The following is a 25,550-nucleotide window of genomic DNA, read 5'->3' as shown; positions in this document are numbered from 1 at the left end:
TTCCCTAATAAACCGGACTGTTACAATCTCGGTTTCCCGAGGTAGTGAATAACAAATTAAACTCCAAGGCAAAGTACATAATTCCTTTAACTTAATTATTACAAAACCTCTTTTACATCAAATTACTAAGAACTAACATGAATAAAAGTGAAGGTCTTCTAAATAATGTTCTATCTACTAAGTCTTCTGATCCAGTGTCTCACGCCCATCAAGCTCCCGTCCTATCTCTTAAACCTGTCAAGTCTGCTCGCCAATATTTGGGTCATCACAAGTGTTCACGAATACACAGGGTCAACCACGAGGTTGAGTAGGGTAATACAATGCAACAAGTATGTATGATATGCTTGCTCCTCCATCACCACCACCATCTCATCGCGACTCATAACCCGTACAACCCAGCCATACCAATCCCCGGTAGACTATATATCGTAGTAGCCGATCCCACTCGCTTGTTTGAGGACACCAGGGCAAGTCCTGCAGAACCCGCCTGGGCCTTATCACAACATCATCATCACCACACCACGTCACCACAACCTCCTCCATCTCTAATGCATATGAATGCTCAAAAAATTAATGCAACACAATATGTATATCATTGGACTGGTAAATCATAGAATCATGCCGGTTACCGAATGTTGTGATAATATACTCAATACGATTAATTCAGTCAAGCACATTCCAGGATATGAATCATAACATGAATCAACAACCACGAATCAAGTCAACGTTCACAGTTTGGTCATATGAAACGCAAACAAGTCAACACAATTCAACAACAACGATAATAAGTCAAGTGTATTTCCCTACCTTTTCGCAATCCAAGCACACAAGCAATCAATTATGATCTTTCACATATCCATCACCTACATAACATAATTATGTATAATTACCACATACTCAATCAAATAATCATGCACATAACCTAGACTCATCATAACTTAATAGGAATATCAACTTAAAGGACAAACACGATTTTTCCTGATTTTCCAGCACATGACAGACTCGGAATAAAATACATAACTAATTCCAGAAAAATCAAATTGATACAAGGCCAATTGGATTGGAACCCCATGAGTCTTAGCTATAAATTATATCTAACGTGTTTTTCTCACATTCCAAACTTATCAAGGGTTTTCAGACTGATTCCAAAAATTGACAGAAACCGTCGCATAAAAAGTATTGATTCATAAAACGAGTTTAAAACATCATTTTGCAGAAATTCCAAATCCTATTATCATCTAGACTATACAAAGATGATGTATGAAGAAGCCTCATAACTGAATCGACATAAAACTTAGGGTTTCAAATCATTTTCCACAACCAAATCAGATTCGCGGACTTTTCAGCGACATGTTCATAAATAAATCACCTAGGACAAACCATAAAGAATTTGGCTATGAGATTTTATATACATAAACTAGACATCAAATAAACAGGACTCTCTTTTCAAACCTTTTGAAGACGAACACTTAAAAACAGTATAAACAATGGAATTAAATCGACTTACAAACTGGGAAATCGAATTAGGTTGAAATCGATGAGAAATCTTCAATCAATTGAAAGGCTCGACAATTCTTCTTCCTCTCCCTCTCTCTAGGTTTAGAAATGGTTTTATGAATGATAAAATGAAATTAGAAATGACTCAACTGTTAAAAGAGGGGAGAGGGAGAGCGGCTCTTAGATTAGGTTTAGGGTAAATGATGGTTACATGTTCCGGGTAAGGCAAATGGTTTAAACGGGTATGGTAATTGGGTAAATGTAGATGGGTAGATGGGTGATACGATTCTTGACCCAAAAGACAAAATGTGATGTAGCCCGACTCAACATATACGATATAAACCCGACTTAATAACATTCACGATATTACGATGCAACCAATATGAAATGTATAATAACTAATATATAATAATATCCGTTTAATCGATTATATAAGATACGGGGTATTACAGTCTTCCCCCCTTAAGATGAACGTCGTCCCGAAGTTCGCTCCCGTACTCAAACATCAAAAGGGGTATTGTCTATCGTACATACGGACATCACGTATTTCTAACACAGTTAACACACACTTTTGACACATCAATTAAATATAACAGACACGAAATGTTACATTCTGAAGTTGTAACAACTAAAGCCGATCAGGTACCTAATACTTCCTTATTTTTCTTTTCTTTTTTTTTTTGGTAAGATCAGGGGGTGTGTTCCCTGCCAGCTCTAATGCTATAAATTCTGATATGGTGCCATTGGTTAATTTTATTAGGTAAATAATGGGTCTGAAAAGGAGATGCAACTTGAGAAGACGGCTGATGGAAAACAAAGATACATCCCCTTCAAGTCGGTTCCTGTTTTCGATAAGGTATGCATGAAGTATTTAATTAGTTAAATTTATATGAATTCTATTAAATTTTGGGATATAATAATGTATGTGTATATTCTTCGGGCCGTAAACAAGAGGCCGATTATTTTTCTTGACCCTAAACCGAAAAGCCACATGTGCGTGTTGGCGGGGTCTCGTAGAAATGCACACCAAATCTGCAGCAGCGCGGAAACTATAGTTCATGGCGAAAAACTTTTGCGAATCATACCAAAGTAGAGATAACTACAGTCTTTCCAGCCATGAAAACTTTCAACCGCTGTCCCGATTCGTGACGACATTACCATTCGGGAGATGCGGTTGGAAGTTTCATCCAATGGCCTAAAACTCACATCTACTTGGCTCGGCCGTCTCCGCCTCAATGAGCGGAAAGCGATTGGGGTTAGAAGAAATACCTTTATATATATGTTAAATTTTTAATTGTTGAATGTTTTTATATGTTAAATTTATATGTTATTTTTTTTTGTAGGGAACAAAAAAGCCGGCTTTGGCGGATAATCCTAAGTCCACAGACATGCCAACGACCTCGTCGAGACAACAACTTGATGAGGTATTTAATTAACTTCTCCATTTTTTTAAAAACCTCGCTCCCTTTATTTATATTTTGTCTGTATTTATAAAAAGCATGGTAATTTTGTGTAGGGAACAAAAAAGACTGATAAGCCTAAGTCCCCAGTCTTACCTGCTACTACTACCTCATCATTGAAAGAGCAGGTTGACGAGGTATTTAATTAAGTACGCTTTTATTTTTATTACTCCAACTAGGATATGTTACCTTTGGATTTTTTATTATTTTAATTATCTACTACATGTGTAGGCTGGTGGTAGTAGCACAAAATCAAAGACTCATTCTTTCCCGGACCTGAAAGAAGTTAGGGGTTTAAACTCCACACAATATACTGGGAAGGATTACATGCAAAAAGTAAGAACGGTGACGATGAGGAAACTGCATGAGGAGGCTTGTCGTCGCATAGCAACCGAGCAATTGATAATTATTCCGCTCGAGGAGGATATTCTAGGGGTTGAGCGCGAAGCACTTATGTCATGGGATATGCTAGCCATTTGGGCTGGCCTAGACCAGATTGATGTCCAACACCTATTTGTTTGGATAAAGTAAGTTTCTTAATAAATAATTTCATATTCTAATTTTCTGACTACTAGATAGTGTTTTAATTAAATACCGGAATTAATACCGTAATAATGTAGGATATTGAAATTGAGAGTGATCCCCGAGAAGAAGATTCCAGTTGATTAATACGGATTCCTGTGCCCCTATGTTTTATCTTTATTTATTGCAGATTTCTCGTTCGAAGATCGGGTAGATTATATTGCTCAGCAATTGGCGACAACCAAGAAGCTGATTTTTGCCGCTTATAATGAAAAAGAGTAATAAACAAATTAATATTACGTTTCCCCCTACAATTGCATTTTCATAACTAATATATATATATATATATATATATATATATATATATATATATATATATATATATATATATATATATATATATATATATATATATATATATATATATAGAGAGAGAGAGAGAGAGAGAGAGAGAGAGAGAGAGAGAGAGAGAGAGAGAGAGAGAGAGAGAGAGAGAGAGAGAGAGAGAGAGAGAGAGAGAGAGAGAGAGAGGAATGATCAACTAAGGCCATCTATATATTTGAGTCCATAAGTCCTATTGTGAGCCATTGGATGGAGGGAGATGGATGGCCAAGATCAACCTCCAAAAGTGTGTTTATTTACTAATATCACTCATTCTCTCCTCCTTCACTAATCCTTCTAATTAATCACTAATTCACTATAATTTCTTTTCCTCTCATCCACTTCTCTCATATATCACACAACTCATCTTCTCTCTAAAACCCCAAAAAATAAAAACCCAAAAAATCCAAATAAATAAAAAACCCAAAACCCAAATAAATAAATAAAACCCAAAAAATCCAATTAAATCAAAAAACCCAACAAATCCAATTAAATCAAAAAACCCAAATAAATGATTCATTCTTCTCTTCCTCATTCACCACCACCCACCACTATCCCACCCGACACCAACTCACCGCCCACCACCGCCGCCACCACACCGCCGCCACCGCACCGCCGCCAACTTTTTTTTTTTTTTTTTTTTTTTTTGCCTCGGTTTTTTTTTTTTTTTTTTTCGTTTGGTCTTTATTTTCATGTTTTGAGTTGTTTTTTCCATTTATTATTTTTTTTGTCTTTTATTTTATTTAGTTGTCTTTTATTTTGTTAGTTATCCTTTTTTATTCATTTTCTTAAATCTCTTCTTGTTATACGTTTTTTTTAAGATTTCGTGTTTTAAATCTCGTTTTTTTTTGTGAGATACTTTTTTTTCATCTAAGACAAAAATGGAGTAAAGTTATACAAAAATGAACCAAAGTTATACAAAAATAGACCAAAGTTATACAAAAAAAAGACTAAAGTTATACAAAAATTGGACTAAAGTTATACAAAAAATTGGACTAAAGTTATACCAAAAATGAACCAAAGTTATACAAAAATGAACCAAAGTTATACAAAAATGCACCAGAGTTATACAAAAATGCACCAAAGTTATACAAAAATAGATCAAAGTTATACAAAAATGAACCAAAGTTATACAAAAATGAACCAAAGTTATACAAAAATGAACCAAAGTTATACAAAAATAGACCAAAGTTATACAAAAAAAGACTAAAGTTATACAAAAAATTGGACTAAAGTTATACAAAAAATGAACCAAAGTTATACAAAAATGAACCAGAGTTATACAAAAATGAACCAGAGTTATACAAAAATGAACCAAAGTTATACAAAAATGAACCAAAGTTATACAAAAATGGACTAAAGTTATACAAAAATGGACTAACTTTTGTATAACTCAGTGCATTTGTGTATAACTCACAGTGCATTTTTGTATAACTCTGGTCCATTTTTGTATAACTTTGGTTCATTTTTGTATAACTTTGGTTCATTTTTTGTATAACTTTAGTCCAATTTTTTGTATAACTCTAGTGCATTTTTGTATAACTCTGGTCCATTTTTGTATAACTTTGGTGCATTTTTGTATAACTTTGGTTCATTTTTGTATAACTTTAGTCCAATTTTTTGTATAACTTTAGTCCATTGTTGTATGACTTTAGTCCAATTTTTGTATAACTTTAGTGCATTTTTGTATAACTCTGGTCGATTTTTGAATAACTTTGGTTCATTTTTGTATAACTTTGGTTCATTTTTGTATAACTTTGGTTCATTTTTTGTATAACTTTAGTCCAATTTTTTGTATAACTCTGGTGCTTTTTTGTATAACTCTGGTCCAATTTTTGTATAACTTTAGTCTTTTTTTTTATAACTTTGGTCTATTTTTGTACAATTTCAGTCCTTTTTTGTATAACTTTAGTCCATACTTGTATAACTTTAGTCCATTTTTGTATAACTTTGGTCCATTTTTGTATAACTTTGGTTCATTTTTGTATAACTTTGGTTCATTTTTGTATAATTTTAGTCCAATTTTTTTGTATAACTTTAGTCCAATTTTTGTATAACTTTAGTCTTTTTTTGTATAACTTTGGTCATAAAATGTATAACTTTAGTCATAAAATGTATAACTTTAGTCATAAAATGTATAACTTTAGTCGTAAATAGTAAAAAAATCAAACAATAAATATGAAAAATATGAAAAAAAAAAAATAATAACAAAAACCAAAAAAACTCATAATAACAAAAACAAAAAACCAAATAACAATAATAAAACCAAAAAACCAACAACCCAACCAAACCCGAAATCTGAAATAAACCAAATAACAATAAAAAAAAAACCAAATTTAAATATCGTGTGTATAACTCTAATGCACGCAGTGTATAACTTTAATAGACAAGATGTATAACTTTAGTCCAAAAATACTTCAATAACAATATATAACTTTGGTGTTTTAAGTCGTAAATTGTATAACTTTAGTCGTATAACCCAATTAAATTAACAAATTATATACAAAAATAAAATGTTGGTGAATGACTCATGAGAATAACAAATTATATGCATAAATCTAACAAAAAACCCGTAAATCTAACAAAAACCGTAAATAAAACAAAAAACAAAAATACAAATAAAACAAAAAACAAAGAACAATGAAATCTTTGGCAAACACAAGGAAATAAGAAAAAAAAAACAAAAAAAACAAAAACAACTGTCAAATACAAAAACCAAAGTTTCAAATACCAAACGAAAAAAACAAAAACAACTGTCAAATACAAAAAAAAGGAGAAAGGGAAAGCAGGGAGGGAGAAAGGACAAAGGAGAAAGGGAGAAAGGAAGAGCAGGGATGGAGAAAAAAAAAGAAAAAACCGCCGACTAGCAAGCCGACCCCCAAACACCGCCGACCACCATTAACACCCTAAAATTTCAAAGAAAAAAAGCACAAAAACGGAACACAGCCCAGATCTGGGAAGAAAAAAGAATAAAAATTGAAAGGAGGAGAAGGAGGTATCGGCGGCGAAGGGATGCGCGGTGTTTGTTGTTGGCGTCGTCGTGGTGGTGGGGACGGTTTGGTTGTTCTTGGCGTCGTCGTCACCATTGGTCGGGTGTTGGAGGGGGTGTTGCGGGTTGTTCGGGGTCGTGTGGCGGCGTGAATGGAGGGAGTCAGCCGGGTTGTGAATGGTGGTATCTGGGGTGGGGGTAGGTGTGGGGTGGTTTCGGGTTAGAGAGGAGGGTGGCAGTCGGGTTGTCGGGTCGTTGTTGGTGTTGTTGCTGGTTGGTTTTGGGTTTTTTTTTTTTTTTTTTTTTGTTTTTTTTTTTTTAGTTTCAGTTTGGGTTTTTTTTTTTGTTTAGAGAGGGTGGGAGAAAATGAGAGAGAAAGAGTGAATGTGAGAAATGAGAGAGGATGAGTGAATGAGGAAGTGAGTTGGGAGATTAGAATGGTGGTAGAGTTGTACACAATTAGGTAGAGTTATACACAATTAGGGAAGGAGATTAGGGAGGGAGATTTGTAGCCCTCCATTGAGATGTAATCTCATCCCTCCATCCCTTCCATCCTAAGGTCCTTATAAAGACTTAGGGACTTATTAGATGTAGTGGCCTTAGAAGAACCCTTCTCTCTCTCTCTCTCTCTCTCTCTCTCTCTCTCTCTCTCTCTCTCTCTCTCTCTCTATATATATATATATATATATATATATATATATATATAGAGAGAGAGAGATTGAATCATGTGAGGCACCCTTCTTAGGGTGAGGCGGCTGGACACCTTCTAAACCATTGGATTAAACAACTACAAGTGCCTCAGATGTTGACACGTGTCCCTTTATATAACCCAACAAACTGTTGATTTCCCCTTATTCATTTACTCGATCGCGTTTACTCCGTTCAATTTCCCTCTCTTCATTTGATTTCGCCGCCATTTCTCACCGAGCTTAGTCCACCATGACCACCGAGCTTTTCGATCTCCATTATCATCCGAAAGTTAGGTAATTTCGATCCACTAATGTTCAGATGTAAGCATTCTTTGTCCGGCGTTGTATTTTCTTACACTGTCTAATGTGCGATCATGATTCGATCATGATTCGGTATTAGATTGATATTTTAAGTCCGAAGTTCTTGTTAATTGTTGTGTTATCTTTGTGAATTGTGTGTTTATTTGAGTTGTTGTGTAATATCGGAATGATCTAGGTTTGGAATTCGGTTTTGTGTGTAATGCGAGTGATTATTTTGATTGAATCTTCTCCCTTGCCCTTGGTTGGTTCACTGTTGCAATTAATCATAGTGGTGCAAACCGATTGTGATGAAAGCTCGGGAATTTCTCCTTTGTAGATTGAGTTAGTTAAACTGGAGTTTCGGTGTATCGATCCGTCTTAACAATCTTGCTGATTTAGGAATGGTATATACCATGTCAATGCTTATTGTACCCAAGTTTCCAGCTCCTAGTGCACATCAAAGCATTCATTAGTTCAGATCCCAAAGAATTATATGTATATCAGTAATATTTATGTTTTCTATTCTTGGGTTGTATGAAATTTATTTTGTTGAGCACGCTTTCGGATCCTTTTTTATGTCGTAGAAGCAGTAGTAGAACTATAATTAGTTACCTGGAGGAATCTTGTAGTATTTGTGCAAGTCATATTCCATTGGGAATGATAACTTATTTGGGTTACTTATAACAACATTCTTCTTTGTTCCAGGTGATGTGGATTTAATTATCGAAGCGGACCTTAGCGTATGCGGCATTGTGTGTGTTGGTGATTCTATATGCGGGTTGGCGAATTCGAGTTTGATCTCGAGGAACCATATTATGTGACCATTGAAGGAGAACATTATGGCATCGAAATTTGCGCATCTTTTAAAGAGGGCCGGTGTACAAGTTGGAATCCGCTTTAGACAGACCTTTTCTTTTTAAGTCGGAACTTGGAATTTAGGATTGTATTATAATGGAATGTATTTATTTATGTAGAATGTAAGAATATATTATCACTTTGTGCGTGGAAATATTTATGTAGGATATATAATGTTATTTATTAATCACTTTGGTCCTGTGAATTTTTGCATTGACTGTTTTGATGAACCTATATACTGTAAATTTAAGACCGGAGGTCGGGTCTGACATTGCGTTGTTGAGTTCCCTACAGATCATCTTTTATTATTGAAGCAAAGCCAAGCCGCGTACAATAATTGGCATTGACAGTGTCAGTGAACTTATATATATGGTAAATTTAAGATTGATATATGTGTAAATTTAAGATTGAACTTATCTGATGCTGTATATGATCAATTGGTCTGCTGGAAATGAACTTATTTGTGCAAGTCATATTCCAAGTTTCACAAAACAACTTCTAAGATTCAGTGAACACGGTCTGAGATTCACAAAACAAAGTCCGAGATTCACCAAATAAGGAAAGAGCAAAAAACGTGATTTTAACCACTTATGATGACCAAGTTTCACAAAACAAGCTCTACGATTCACTGAACAAGGCCTGAGATTCACAAAACAAAGTCTCAGATTCACCTAATAAAGAAAAGAGCAAAATAGATGATTTTAACCACTTATGATGATCAAGTTTCACAAAACAAGCCTTAAGATTCACTGAATAAGGTATCAGATTCACAAAATAAGGCTTGAGATTCACCAAATAAGGAAAAGACCAAGTTTCACAAAACAAGCTCTAAGATTCACTGAACAAGGTCTGAGATTCACAAAACAAAGTCTGAGATTCACCTAATAAAGAAAAGAGCAAAATAGGTGATTTTAACCACTTATGATGATCAAGTTTCACAAAACACGCCTTAAGATTAACTGAATAAGGTATGAGATTCACAAAATAAGGTCTGAGATTCACCAAATAAGGAAAAGAGCAAAAAACGTGATTTTAACCACTTATGATGACCATGTTTCACAAAATAAGCTCTAAGATTCTTTGAACAAGGTCCGAGATTCACAAAACAAAGTCTGAGATTCACCTAATAAAGAAAAGAGCAAAATAGGTTATTTTAACCACTTATGATGATCAAGTTTCACAAAACAAGTCTTAAAATTCACTGAATAAGGTATGAGATTCACAAAATAAGGTATGAGATTCACCAAACAAGGAAAAGAGCAAAAAACGTGATTTTAACCACTTATGATGACCAAGTTTCACAAAACAACCTCTAAGATTCTTGAATAAGGTCCGAGATTCACAAAACAAAGTCCGAGATTCATCTGTCTACTTGGCAAAAGATGCATCAAATCCATCACATTTTGGTGTTGGCCTTTGTTTAATATCATGCCTCCAACATCTCCAACTTGATGATTACTATCTCAGCTAACCCCGACTAGGAGGGAGTATTACAAAGCCAAAGAATAGTGAGTGTTCAGCTCTCCTCGCGCAATAAAATTCCTTATATACTTTGACAATGTCGAATGTGTTGGAGCTTTTCACTATACACTTACGATGATCCATGGTTACGACTCGCTAGTTGCGACTATACTCATTTGGACCATTTTCCTTATACCCTTTACAATTTCTCGTGTGAGATCTTTGCTTCTTGCAGATGTGAATATGACTTCCTTTTCATTTGAACATTGATTTTTTTTAGTTGTTCGAGCCAAAGATTGTATTCATCATCATTCTCGGTTTCAGTAGCTTATGCCACAAATGAGATGACAGTTTGAGTACAAGTAATATGTATATCACTCTTCTGAAAGTGATAGCTAAATAACATGGTTTCGACGTTGGTCATGAAATAAAAATTTCTCTGTTTCGTTCTTCTCTTCGGTTTTTTTCCTCCTCATATACGTGAAGGTTGCAGATTCGAATCCTCATTCTGTTGTAATCTTTATATACTGACTTCCTGTGGTGGTAATTGTTTACTTGAAATGAAATTTAATTCAAGCGTCTGATGTCCATGACGATGAATCGAACAATTCACGCAAGAGAATTCACGCAATTATACATAATACAAATGTCAAATTATCAAATTTGAGATACCATAACTTAATTAATTAGCGAAAGACGATGAATCGAACAATTCACGCAAGAGAATTCACGCAATTATACATAATACAAATGTCAAATTATTGAATTATTAAATCAATTACAGCTCCATCAGTCAATTTCGACGATAATTGCATCATAATAAAATCAATTAAATTGCTCAACAATTCAACATCAAACTTATCGACTAAACATATTAGCAAATAAACAAATTAGAAACGCATACAGTTGTATAGCGAAATGATCGAATACGATTACAAATGCAGAATAAAATAGGATTAACAAATTAACAGCAATTAAGTACAATTAGGTCAATTATTAATGTGATTGATAGAGAAAGAGATTACGATTTGCAGAAATTAGGGATTAATCGAGAAGAATTCCTCCATTTGAGTGTTCGCGCCACCATTCCACACATTATACTCAACGAGTTCTATTCTAATAATATTCCACACATTATATAAGCCCATCCATGTATAATGCAAATCAATCCAAGGTAGTAATTTGGTGAGACCGGCCGCCTCGCCATAATGAGGTGCCTCACCGGATCCGGCCTCTATATATATATATATATATATATATATATATATATATATATATATATATATATATATATATATATATATATATATATATATATATACTTGTTAATAATGATGATGTCTCTTGATGTAGGACTCATTGGGTGCTATCAGCCATCATGCCGACAAGGAATAAAGTTTTCTGGTTGGACTCTTTACATAATCAACCAAGCGAGACTTTTAAGCACTTGATTAATAAGTAAGTTTATAATACCGATTTATTTATAATAACATTAAGTTTCAATTTTTATTTATAGCAAAAAGCTCATTTTTGCCCCTAAAAAAATGAGTGTCTGCCTCCTTTTTTTTTTTTTTTTTTTTTTTTTTTTTTTTTTAAATAAGAGCCTTTGAGAAGAGAAGAGCTAACGAGCAGGATCAACCCACGAAAGATTTTGATGATGGCCCTAATTTTATTACGATAACGAGTGGGTACGTGCTCAAATACAATACATTAAGTGCAAAAATCTGTGTTTAATACTAATACAATACCTAAAGTTTAAGATTCGATGTGAGCTTTTCTCTCGTCTGTTTGTTTTTATGTAGTAATAGGCCCTCGCCTTGACCGGATAACATACAATGTGGATACTACGTTTGTCGGTTCATGTTGGAGATTATTAGGCGAAGATATATCATTATTCTAGAAAAGGTTAGTAATTTAATAATGTGTTTATTACTTTTTTAAAATTAGAGCTAATGTTGTCTTGCTTTTCGCTATATATACCATGATGTTGCTATGCGATAATTGATGTTGTTACAATAATGTCTTCTCTTTGTTTTTTCCGCAGTATGTAATCAACCCGTCACAACAGATTGAGCAGTACTCAAGTGTAGATATAGACGAGGTAAGGGACATGTTGGGCAAATACGTCTTAGAAAATAGAAATGCATGATACTTAGAGTTTAGATCAGCTTATTAGTAAATTTTTTGTTGAAGTTAGGGAATGATTAGTTCATGTAAATTCAACTCCTTGTAAGTATAAATATATATATATATATATATATATATATATATATATATATATATATATATATATATATATATATATATATATATATATATATATATATGATCTTTCTTTGTTGTGGTTGAATTGAATCTATTGAGTTCGATGAACCCATTTGTGATTTATCTTTGGTCTTTGGTATATGGTCTTCTTGATATATGCAGGTTTTTGAATGGCATGAAACAAATTTAATTTTTCAAAACATTAGGAGTTCGTAATAAAAACGGTTACTAAAAAAACCGTTGTGAAGACCTTTCACAACGGTTAATAAAAATAAACACCGTTGTGAATGACTTTCACAAATACCGCGCATAATATTCAACAACAGGTTTTAAACGAAGAACCGTTGTTAAAAGTCTTCACAATTTTGGAGGTAAAGTTACAACAACGGGTTTTAAACTAAGAACCGTTGTTACTTACAATTTCAACAACGGGTATGCAGCATAAACCCGTTGTTAAAAGACTTCACAATTTTGGAGGGAAAGTTACAACAACGGTTATACATATGACAACCGTTGTTATATTATTCCCTCCAAATTTTTGAAACACTTTCCACAACGGAGAACACCCAACAACAACGGCTTTTAACCGTGGTGAATACTTTCGACAACGGTTTCATTAAATAACCAAACCGTTGTAAATACCTTCTACAACGGCCGCTTTAATAACGTCCGCCTTTTGTTTTTACAACGGTTTTTACCCGTTGTTATAGACTGTATCTGTAGTAGTGATTTTACAACAAAATCCTAAAATTAAAATTTAGAATTTACTTTGATGTCTAATTGTTGTTTTAGGGTTTAATTTACTAAAGTTAAAAAGACAAATTTTAATGTTTGAGGTATTCTAGTTTGTATTTAATCTTAAAAATTATTTAAAATGTTACTTATTATTTTCTAAAATAATAGTTTAATGGTGTTATATATATAGTATTTTTTTAAAAATTGTTTTTTGTCTTTACATAATAAATGACTAGCTGATGTTGAAGTGGAATGTGTAGATAATTGAAAATATTGATGTGGCATTAGGATAGATAGTTAGTTTGTCTTTCTATTATTATATATAGATATAAAGATATATAGATATAGATGAGTATTAGCATAGAGTCATAGGATAGGTTCGGCGCTTGACAATGTAAGAATGTAGTGTCGTATGCTTAACTGTAGGTAATATACGTAGACCTAGCAAAATCAACCCGTCTCGATTGAGCCGACCCGAATAGGCTGACCCGAGATCCGAAATTGACCCAAAATGCAGCACCCGAATGACATCCGAAACCAGAATTGACCCGATTCGACCTGAAAATGATCCGAGCTTTCTTGGATTCATAACGACCCAACCCGAAATGACCTGATCCGAAACCACCCAACCCGAAAATGACCCGATAAAACATAACTTTAATTGACCCCAAAAGACTTGAAATGCCTTTTTTCTTTTAATCATTGACCCTAAAATCACCTGACCCGAAACAACCCAACCCGCTTAACCCGAAAATTACCCGACAAACATACATGAAAGGACCCGAAAACCCAAATGGACTCGACTCAACCCGAACTAACCCGATAATGTGACAAACCCGAACAGACTCACTCGAATTGTCCTGACCCGAACCCGACCCGTTAACCCATTTTACCATGTCTAAATATAGGGTACACTCATACCCAACATTCTTTCACAATTTCCAAAAAATAACCATTATCCTTTCCAAAAAAAGAAAACCATATATGGAAGACCCATTGGCCTATGTTGACTTGAGTGAAACATTGTAATATTAAAACATTGACATGCGTGTGAATCAATTTGTTAGGGAAGTGCTAGGGCGGGTGTTACCGAATTTTAGTAACATCCCAATAAAAAAATAGAAAAAAAAAAAAGTAGTTTTCGTTTTTACGTCAGTATTGTAAGGATAAAACCGTAATTCGTATTCTATTCTATTAATAAAATAAAATATAAAAGATACTAAGAAATAAAGTATATCTAATATTCCTAAAAATGTGAAAACTAATCTATCTCTTCCATCTACCCAGTTTGATTTCAATGGTAACTAAGATACATGAAAAAGAAACCATTGTTGATGTACACAATTACTATTACTCCGCAATATTATGAAAACTTCAAGTGAATGCATTATGGTCTAATCTTGAATAGTTCACAATCTTCACATCATAACTTTTACCAATCAATTTCATGAACTTTCGTATTGATGATCTTCATTGAATATTGGGGCTCATCAACTCATCATATGCCTAGTTGATCTAATAATAATGTCAATGGAGTTTAATTGCCTACAAATTGACGTGATAACAACATAAATCTTTTAATTATTTCTTCGAGGGAATCTTTGATTATTGTGTAACTAATAATACTAACCAAAGTCCCTAAATTGCCCTTTATTAGTATTTTGTTTGAAATTCAAAATAGTTAATAAAATTACAATTTTATCCCGGGTGTTACCGAATTTGAGTAACAGTTGGTGTCGTTATCTCATTTTCCAATTTGTTATTAGTTTACATTGGTCTATGTTGGTTTCTTTTCAGGTAGGCCATTATTTATGTGACATTGTCTTGATTTTAACGGTTGGATGACGTTGCATTTTTTGGATTTAGAAAATCCAAATGGCCTTGCATGAGCATGATGACATTGCATGAGAATGATGACATTGCGTCTACTTCAATAATTTTTTCATACATTTTACCTCTGCAATCACAACTATTCTCTCATTATGAGTTTGGTAGATCATAAATGGCAATTAAATGCAAAAAATGTGTCATGAGAGAAATATAAGTACTGGAATGAAGTTCTTGCAACAAAACAAGAGTTTCTTCACGATTATGCAACATAAATTTGAGCATCATCTTGGAGAATATTAGAAGATGATAAGTAATGTAATTGATTGCATATAAAATATTATTGATGATTAGTGATAATCTTTTTGTGTGTATTACATTGATATGCTGGCCTTTTTATATTGGCAAATTAGAAGCTAAAATAGGTAAATACAAAGTACTAACAGCTAGCAAATAATGCTCCAACAGCTAGAAAATCCATATAAGGCAATGAAGATAATTGCCTTATTTTGCTAAGGAAAGGAGCCGTTGTGTTGATTGCACGGCATGGATGGCGTGATTTGCTAACAGCCCCCCTCAAGTTGGCGCGTGGAGACTCGAAACGCCCAACTTGGAGAGTAGTTCGGTAAATGGAATTCGACCAAGCGCTTTAGTGAAGATATCTGCTAGTTGGTCTTTTGTATGGACATAGCTCGGTTTTATTGTGCCTTTGAGAATCTCGTCTCTAATGAAATGGCAGTCTACTTCAATGTGCTTCGTTCTCTCATGAAAGACTGGGTTTTGAGCAATATAAAGGGCAGACTGATTATCACATAATAAGTCGATAGGTTGATCATGAGCGATTTTGAGGAATAATAGAAGTCCTTTGAGCCATTTGAGTTCCGAAACAGAGTAGGAGATGGCACGATATTCCGACTCGGCAGAGGATTTAGAAACCGTGGGTTGCTTCTTAGTTTTCCACGTGATTGGAGCATTTCCAAGGAACATGACATAAGCGGATAAAGATCTTCGACTTAATGGGCAACTCGCATAATCCGCATCACAATACCCATTAAGAGTGAGTATGTTGTCGACGGAATACAACAGGCCTTGGCCGGGCTTATTTTTCAAGTAACGGACCACTTGTAGAGCGGCATGCCAGTGATCGAGACGTGGACTTTGCATGAATTGTGCCAAAATATGAACAGCATAAGTAAGCTCGGGACGGGTTGTAAGAAGATAAACCAGTCGGCCTACTAATCGTCTATATGGTTGTGGGTCGGTGAGGAGCGGAGAGGTGGATAGGCTGAGACGGTGGTTGGGTTCCATGGGGACCGGGGCTGGTTTGGACCCAAGTAGCCCGGTTTCATCGAGAATGTCCAAAGTATATTTTCGTTGTGAAAGAAAAATCCCTTCTTTGCTTCTAGCAATTTCCAACCCCAAAAAATATTTTAAAATGCCCAAATCCTTCATGTGGAAGCACTTGCTTAAATAAGCCTTGAATTTTTCGATAGTAGTATTGTTGTTTCCACAAATAACCAAATCATCGACATATACGAGCACATGTAGTTCATGATCGGTTTTGTTGATGGAGAAAAGAGAATGGTCATAGGGGCATTGAATAAAACCATAGTTTTTAAGAGCGGAAGCAAGTTTGGCATACCAGCAACGGGGTGCTTGTTTAAGACCATATAGCGACTTTCGGAGACGACATACTTTGCCTTTGGTGTCATCGAAAAAACCAGGAGGTGGTTTCATGTAGACCTCTTCGTTAAGGTCGCCGTGAAGGAAGGCATTATGAACATCCATTTGGTGAAGTGTCCAACCTTTGGCGGCGGCTATGGCAAGTAGAGTACGGACAGTTTCCATTTTTGCTGTGGGAGCGAAAGTCTCATTAAAATCAACACCTTCAACTTGACGATTACCCATAACAACAAGGCGAGCTTTGTAGCGTTCAATGGTTCCATCGGCATTATATTTAATTCGATAGACCCATTTAGACCCAATTGCTTTCTTGTTTGGTGGAAGATCTTCAAGAGTCCAAGTGTTGTTTCTTTGAAGAGCATCAACTTCGGATTTCATGGCATCTTTCCATTCGGGAATCTGCATAGCATCACGAAAGTTGCTAGGCTCGTGATTGTTAGTCACGGCCGCTAAAAAACATTTGTGTTTAGTAGAAAATTTATCATAAGAAATAAAGTGAGAAAGGGGATACCGTGTCTCCGATGACGATGGGGCCGTAAGCATGTGAGTTGATGGATGGCGTGGTGGCTGGTGGTAGCCAGTTAGGCGAGAGTTAGGAAATTTGGGTCGTTGCCCTTTTCCTAAATCAGGCGGTTGAGTGGTGTTATTGGTGTCGTGTGAGGTGTTGGTGTCGGGGGCAGACGTGTTGGTGGAGTCATGCGTGGATGGTGTAGTGATGTCGGTAGTGGGGGTGTTTGTTGTGGAAGAAGACGTGGAGGTTGTGGTTGTGGAGGGTGACGTTGTGATGTCGTTGCTGATGGGTGCCGGATGTGGTGTGGCAGAAGGTGATGGTGGAGGAGAGGGAGCCCGTGTTTCGGTGGAGGGAGGAGGTGTGTTGGGACAGGAGGAATCGATACGGACGGGAATGTGGTCGAGGGGTGTCTCTAAGGTAGGATCGTTTGTGGGTGCGGGGTTAGAAGTGGGTAAGGTTTGAAATGGGAACTCATTTTCGATAAAAACAACGTCCCTAGAGGAGAAGTATGTGTGAGTGTCAATATCGTATACCCGCCAACCCTTTTTGCCATATGGGTAACCTATGAAAATGCACTTGGTGCTTCGGGGTGCGAACTTATCTTTAGGTCGATTGACGTTACGTGCATAGCATAAGCATCCGAAAACGCGGAGGTGGGTCATAGGGGGAGGTTTCTTATAAAGCATTTCGTAAGGTGTTTTTCCATTGTGTTTTGTGGTAGGGGTACGGTTAATGAGATAGACGGCGGTTGAAATGCATTCACCCCAAAACGAAATAGGTAAAAAAGCTTGAAATAAAAGGGCGCGTGCGACATTAAGAATGTGGCGGTGTTTTCGTTCAACACGGCCGTTTTGTTGTGGAGTATCAACTTGAGATGTTTGAAAAATAATACCGTTTTCAAAGAAGAATGTAGCTAAGCTTGTAAATTCTGTACCGTTATCACTGCGTAAAATTTTTATTTTCTTGTTGAATTGACGTTCAGTCATGGCGAAAAAATTTGATAACGTTTGTTGAGTATCGCTTTTTCGTTTTAAAAGAAAAACCCAAGTGGAGCGGGAAAAGTCGTCCACAATAGTTAAAAAAAATCTGGAACCACATGAGGCATTAGGTGAGTAAGGACCCCATAAATCGCAATGAATAATATCAAAAATATTGTCCGCATTGTTCAAACTTAAATTAAAACTAGAACGAGTTTGTTTAGCCTTCAAACAAATGTCACACGAGGTGCTAGAAAATTGTTGTTTAGTACTATTATTGAAAAAAGGTAAAAATTGCAAGACGGAAGAAGAGGGATGCCCCAACCTCCTATGCCAAATCTCATGTGGTGGTGGGGTTCCTATGGAGTGAAGCCGAGGAAGGGAATGGCGGACACCGGTTAGGTAGTACAATCCATAAGCTTGCTCACCGACTCCAATCGTCATCTTCGAGGAACGGTCCTGTATAAGACATAAAGTATGGGCAAATTGAATTATAATAGATTCATCAGATAATAATTTGGAGACGGAAATAAGATTACAATTCAATTTGTCCGCAAAATATACATTTCGTAAAATTAGAGAGGGAGATAAGGGAACATCACCCATATGAGAAGCGATGGTTAAATCGCCATTAGGTAATCCCACGGACAATGGTGAAATAGTGTGTAAATTTATAAAACAATTACGACATCCCGACATATGATGGGTCGCACCGGTATCAATAATCCAAGTAAAATTAGAAAAAGATGTACCGTTAAGATGCTCGATGGAATCGTGGGCCTTGCGATTGTGAAGAAGCTGCTGAATGTCCTTGATAGCAGTAGGGGATAAACTGTTTAAATCCAGTTTATCAAGCTGTCCCGAACTACAAATTTCATTCGACGGTCCTCCAACCATGTTCACTCGAGGCATGGCGGGTTGGCTGGAAGACTCATGACTGCCTGTTTTCTTTAATTTCTCATAGCGCGCACGACCCTCAACATCGGGAATCACAGTGCGACTCATATCCTTCTCATTGATGTAAATCCAATCCCTTGGTCTATCACCCCAATAGTCAGGCCATTTCCCAGTATAACGAAAGCAACTAGTGTACAAATGACCATGGCGAAGACAGGCAATACACCAAGGACGGGGATCAGATGGGTTGGGTTGTCGATGTCCCTTGTTGTCACGCCCTCCCCCCTGTTGGCGTTGGGTATGTTGAACCCGTGCAGCATACGCCATAGTGTCGGGTTGGGTAACAGATTTGGTGGTACTAAAGGCCCTCATACTTTCTTCTTGCAATAGTCGATTGTAAATGGTATTAAAATTAGGCAAGGGAGATATAGCAAGAAGTTGGGAACGAGCATTATCATATTTATCGTCTAAACCCATGAGAAATTCCCAAACCCTTTGTTTCTCCCTACGGTCATCGATAATGGAAACCCAAGTGCAAGTACAAGGATTGCAGGGACAAGAGGGTAGGGGATCAGCCTCAATTAAGTCGTCCCAAAGTTTGACGAGACGACCATAATAAGTCATTAGGGATTCATTTGATTCTTGTTTACACGCCATGAGATCAGCTTGAAGCCGATAAAGGCGAGCATCATTATTTTGATAAAAGCGAGAACGAATATCATTCCATACCTGTCTGGCTTCGGGTCTCTGCGAGATTGATTTCCGTAATGATGTTTCGATAGAATTAAAAAGCCAAGCCGTCACAAGGGCATTTTGTGACCGCCAGGAAGCGATATTACCGTCAGTTGGTTTCTTGATTGTGCCATCGACAAATCCTTCTTTTCCTTTCGCTGTTAATGCGAGATGAAACGCTCTAGACCAATCATCATAATTATTACCATTGAAGATGGTTTGAGTGATATGAGCACCAGGATTTTCGACCTGGACATACGTGAATTGCGGTGTTTTTGATGTATCGGTGTTGATGAGGGAGTCGTTTGTCATGTTGGATGTGTTTGAACGTGAATGAGGGAAAGAAACAGAGGTGAAAAATATACCCTAGTCTCCTGATACCATATTAGAAGATGATAAGTAATGTAATTGATTGCATATAAAATATTATTGATGATTAGTGATAATCTTTTTGTGTGTATTACATTGATATGCTGGCCTTTTTATATTGGCAAATTAGAAGCTAAAATAGGTAAATACAAAGTACTAACAGCTAGCAAATAATGCTCCAACAGCTAGAAAATCCATATAAGGCAATGAAGATAATTGCCTTATTTTGCTAAGGAAAGGAGCCGTTGTGTTGATTGCACGGCATGGATGGCGTGATTTGCTAACAGAGAAATTGTTGAAATTGAACTTGATTATATTAATATTGACTAGAAGAACAACTATTATTTTGGGTAAAAACTGGTCAAACCACAATATTCTATCTCGTTATGAGGTTAAGGTGACCTACTCTTCTTAACCTTGTATTGAGGGTTAAATTAAAAGATGACTTGTGACGAAATAATGATGTAAATAATGTAAAGGGCAAAATAAAGAAATAATGACACACGAGATTTTGGTGACGCGGAAAATTCGATGAGGGAAACAACCGCGGGGGGAGTCGGTATCCCGCCAATAGTCCACTATATAAATAATATGAAAATCTGAGCACAACTACAATATACGAGTCTAGATCAGATGACGAATAACTAGTTTAGCATATAATTGGGGCACACGACAGGAAAATTGGTAGACATATTGACCTTTAACCGACGTTTATGAGTTTAGGGGGGTTAGATGGGTATTTGCACGAGATTTGATTGGTGTTGGCCATGTTTATATAATAAATATGGGATAATCATGAATGCATGGTCATAAGGCAACAAATGATGATCTAGGCTTAGTTGAATACAACAAGGTTGAATTTGTCATTGTGATTATTAATGTGGTATAGTCTGATGATGGATGGATGGTTAGACCATGAATGGTAAGATGAAGATTGTGGTTTAGTTGCACGTCATATTTGATGGGTGAGGTAGTACACGCCGTTTCATGTATATCTGTATATGGATGTCTCGTGGATCCTTCTCCTTATTTGCTTCCTTTTATTTATCTATATATTTATATACATTAATATGATCAAATTGATTTTTCCTAACAAATATTCTATCACGGGTAAAAGACTAGCAATGGTCAACTACTTTCAACATCCAACTTAGGGTATATAAATAGACCTAATCAACTGTTTCTTTTGCTTTATTGACAGGATTTCGAGACCGTACATCAACAAAAGGGCAATGATAAAATTATATAGTTAGGTAATAAATTATTTTATTTTTATTCAATGAACAAATTTCATGGATGTTGACGACTTTAAAATGCCTTTTAATATTTTGATAATTGTGAGAGCAAGTGCATTGATTATATGGTTTAAATTTAGGATTTCTACATTTAATGGATGTTGCCTTTCATGAACTTGAAAATTTCATGGCCAAGGTAAATAGATTATTCTCTTTATTTATCTCACATAGAGAATTAAGTAGATCGATTATTAACTTTATTAATATACAAGTAACTTTTATATCATTTGCTCCAATTTGAGATTATCCATAATGTACTATCGCAAGTAAAGATCATCATACCCATTAACAATACCCAAAAGGCTTCTGACTTTCCCTACTAGTTACATGTTTTTCTAAAAAACATTTTGTTATAGATCTGAAATTTTTTTATCTTATTATAATATTTACGTTATTTTTCCTGGGTGTTTTGAAGGTTATCTTATCGTAATGAGGTTATCCATTAAAATTGTCATGATAAGAAGCAAGAAACAAACTATTATTAAAAATATGTATTTGATATCTACCGAGATGTAGATAAAAAATTAGCATCCTATGCATAAACCAAAGAAAAAAAAAACAAAAAAAAATTCGTAGATATCGAACGCCCAATACTACAATGGATTTGTTTGGACTAAGAAGTTTGTGTATAATAAATTGGAATGTTTTATTATATGAATGATTATTTTGAGCGAGAAAAATTCTCGTGTCTTTTGGGAGGACCGTCCTCCTTACAATTAAAGCTAATCTACCAAATGAAATATTATAATAGTTTAGGTGTAAGGAGTACGGTTCTCCCGAAAAACACAAGAATATTTCTTTGAGCGACTACAATTTACAAAGATAATAATTACAAACAACTTTCAATATCTCACATTGAAAGTTGAAGTCCAGCAATATTACGGAGTTCAATTTTTACGAACTATTTTCTAAAAATTATTCATTTACCTATGTTTAAAGTCAATAGTACTCCCTCCTATTCTATATTTTCTTCCCTATTTCCTTATTCGGTTATTCGGGTTTACTTCCCTATTTCTTTTTTTGGGATGATTTATGTGGTCTAAATTCAATGATATGTGGGGTAGTGTGTTTTGTATGGTCCAAATTCACTTTGTTATTTCTTGTGTAAAAATGAAAGGGAAAAAAAATATAGAATAAGAGAGAGTAGTATATTAAACAACTTTTGAGACGGGCTAAACTACCAAGCACTACAGGAAGTTGTCCAAGCAAACCATCATCTATTAATTAGATAAGCAATTGGATCATAATACAATTGTAATAATTATACAAAATTAAAATTTATCAAAATCATAGCAATTAAAGAAGTCATGATTGTCTACTAGAAGGAGAGTACAAGAGATCGTAGACTTTAGTTAAGTTTAGCACTCCATGCAACAATCAATAACCTACTCCCTCCTATTCCACATAGCTGTTCCATAGTCTATTTTCGTCTATTCACAATAATGTCCCATTGTATATTTTTGGTAAATTTGTATACTTATTTTAATCACTTCAATCCCCAACAACACCCCACATCACCCTACAATACTTATTTTAATCACTCCACTTACAATAATACTCCTACAATACCTTCTCTCTCTCTTCAATTATATCACCTCACCACAATACTTTACATTATTTAACTTATCTCCTTAATTCTTGTGTCATCCACACAATGGGACACCTATCTAGAATATGAGGGAGTATTTTTTAATCAACATTGATTATCGTGCTAGAAATTCCTACAACAATCTCATGTAACTATGTTTAATTATGGTTGTCTTATACACTTATGTTAAGATTATTTTCTTACACGAATAAGAAAAAAATGTTAAAAGCATATTTTTTTCCACAATTTTTTGCAATTACAACATATTATACGCTATATAATATTACAAATAGGCTCGTGCATCGCACGAGTATTAAATCTAATCTATATTATAAAAATAAGTTTTTTTTCGAGCTATTTTAGAGTCTCCACCTCCTACAAACTATTTTATTTAAAAACAAATTAATATAAAGATAAACTTTCGAATTAAAATCTTAGAATATAAATTACAACTAATAAAAATATATTATATAATATGATAAGATTTTGCATTTACTAGACTACTGCTATACAGTTTACATATGAGGTCCAATTAATTAAATACTAATAATAATAATTTTTAGTAATAAGAGGACTCAAACTCTTTGTATATATAAATATTGATTTTCGGGGTCAAGATTTCAAATTGGTGCGTACAAAGTTTCTCCTTTTGATTTATATGTGATCTAATTTTTTTATTGTATTTTCTTACAATCTTAGTTTTTAACCTATGATTGTGTTTCTAATCAACATTATCATTGTGCCCATATACATAGTTTATTGGCTCTCAATTTTGCTAACCATTCATTCTTATTATTTCTTATGTTTTGCCCTTTTTTTGTTCTACTGTATTTTTCTCCAGTTTTCAATTTTCTATCGACTAATTTTATTTTGCAGGTACAATGCAGAATTAACAAACTTGGTTTCAATTTAACATACATGGAGAACATTGCAAAAGGTTGAACTCGGGTTGAACAATAATATGACATTTTGATTATTGGTTGTATATGACTTCATATGCGTTGTTTATTACCGTTTTAGTGTTTTTCCAAAAATTAGTTTCCACTCGAGTTGCTTAGTATTAGCCAACTTGTGAAAATTTAGTAGACATACAAGTTAATATTTGCTCATTAATAGACAAACTCTTTCTCATCTTTACCTTGGATCATGGAACTACTCCCACTATCCAAACATGAAGAGAAGTTAAACTATCCTTGATGCCTCAATGGGTTAACAAAAAATTCTCCCACTCATCAAGAGATAGTTTTATATTGTAACGAATACAATACAAATGTCTACTAGGCTTCGCCAACACTTAGAAATACATCCAAGTAAATAAATATTGTGGGCCACTTAAACACAAAGTTTGACAACTGTTAAGACATGAATAACCAATCTTATATCCAAAACTTATTTGGAGCGAGGAAATTTTCCTAAAAACATATTTAAGGAATCCCCTTAATCTATAAGAAAGAAAACTTGATCATCATTAGACATCACTTAACCATGTCAAGTGATGTACAATTCCTCAATTAAAACAATCTCTTTTCATAACAATTAGGAATTGTGCACATATTTTTCTTGATTTACACTTTAATTTGAACATATCAAAAAGTTATTCACAACCAACACATATACTAAGAGTTCTGACTCTAAGTTTGAAGTTGGTTTCACTTTTATCATAAAATATTTGAACATATCAAACACTTTATAAAATGACAAAATAATGAATACAAAACTCAATGCGTGAATAATCTCAAAAGAAGAGGAAAAACAACGGTTTCATGATACTCCTTAACATTTAGCTACTCACAATTAAAAATAAAAAATAGATTGAAATATAAAATTTAGAGACAAAGAACATATATGAAAATGTAATCAAAGAAACGAACAAAAGTAATGCGGTGAACATATTATGGCCAAACACATAGCCATAATGAACTATGAATGAACATGAGGTTAAATAAAAAACCGTGATTAATCTCCAATAATAAACTAATTATTGAAAAATTACCACACACTTCAAGTGCGTAGAGAATTAACAAATCAAAGTAGCACAAACCCTATTTGAATTATCCATCGACACGGATTAAACAACTACGAGTTATAAAAAATTCTCGCTCCGTTTCTAAATCCACAAAGGACAAGAATTAGCAGCAGATGCAAGAAACCAAAAACATATAACTCGAATTGACGGAGAAGGATGTCATTTGGCTCGAAACTAACATGAACCAAATTTAAAGTATCTCCATACTATTCTCTCACTAACACTAAGTCAGAGATATTAAACAATACCACATATTTGTACTCATAGTAGGAAAAAACTTAGACCATTAACAATCGTATCGGGAAACATTAGCGCCAAAAGGCACTCTTTTCCTGTCACGATAAATTTTGAAACTTTTACTAAGGATTGAGTATGTTGATTATGACCCATTAAGAGTTTTCTATTTTTTTCTAATCCCAAATTGGATAGCAAACAAATCGCTATGGAAAAATTAAACTCTTACGTCAGCCAATTGCGTGTTTAAAAATCAT

This window comes from Silene latifolia, chromosome 1, assembly GCF_048544455.1.
Source record: "Silene latifolia isolate original U9 population chromosome 1, ASM4854445v1, whole genome shotgun sequence".
In the NCBI taxonomy this organism is placed as follows: domain Eukaryota; kingdom Viridiplantae; phylum Streptophyta; class Magnoliopsida; order Caryophyllales; family Caryophyllaceae; genus Silene; species Silene latifolia.
This window is presented reverse-complemented; position numbering follows the sequence as displayed.